The sequence below is a fragment of the Pteropus alecto genome, unplaced genomic scaffold (genome assembly GCF_000325575.1).
Source record: "Pteropus alecto unplaced genomic scaffold, ASM32557v1 scaffold39, whole genome shotgun sequence".
Lineage (NCBI taxonomy): Eukaryota > Metazoa > Chordata > Mammalia > Chiroptera > Pteropodidae > Pteropus > Pteropus alecto.
In genome coordinates this window covers 1,635,132-1,635,928 of record NW_006443568.1, presented here as the reverse complement: position 1 = coordinate 1,635,928, position 797 = coordinate 1,635,132, and the positions used below count along the sequence as shown (strand labels likewise).

Sequence of the window (797 nt, the reverse complement as noted above, 5' to 3'; positions counted from 1 at the left end):
TTCATTTTTTTCTAACTATAGAATTAAAATAAAATTAATTTAACCTTTTTATGTTAAAATAGTATATATAATATAATCCCATTCCTATACAATTATTTATATCAATTTATATTTCTGTATTTAAATTGAAGAAAGAAATGGTGAAAATTGTGTCCAAAATATTAATATTACTTATTTCAGAGTGGTGGCATTTGAAATGATTTCTTGCCTTCTTAAAAAAATTTACCATGATGCTACAACTTTTAAATGAAAGTGTATTACTTTTATGAAGTAACAAAGTTACTATTTTTAAATAACTATTAATAAATACACACAGGTACATTTTAATGTTAATTGACAGATTTTTTTTGCAACTTTGAAAGAAAAGAAGTATTGAAAAGGGACTGTACAGTGAAACAGCACAAGCAAGCAAGCAAGCAAATAAAGTGTCTAAAGCCTTCTTCAAGGTTAGTTTTAAATCACTTTAGGTGCTCACTTTGGCAGCACATATTCTAAAATTGGAAGAATACAAAGATTAGCATAGCCCCTGTGACAGGCAAATTCATGAGGTGTTCCATATTTTTGGTGCAGTTGCTATGGAAAAGAGTGTGGCAGCTCCTCCAAAATTAAAAATAAAAATGACCATTTGATTCAGCAATTCCATATCTGAGTATATACCCAAAAGAATTGAAAACAGAGTCTCAAAGAGTCATTTGTACATCCACATTCAGCATTATTCACAATAGACAAAAGATGGAAGTCATCCAAGTGTCCGCTGATGAATGGATAAACAAAATTTGGTATAGACAGGCAGTGGA

At 29.5% G+C, this 797-nt stretch overlaps 1 pseudogene; it reads left to right on the top strand.

Annotated features, from left to right (window-relative positions):
• Positions 1-467: 467 nt before the first annotated feature.
• LOC112473055 lies at positions 468-563 on the top strand (annotated as a pseudogene).
• Positions 564-797: the final 234 nt, after the last annotated feature.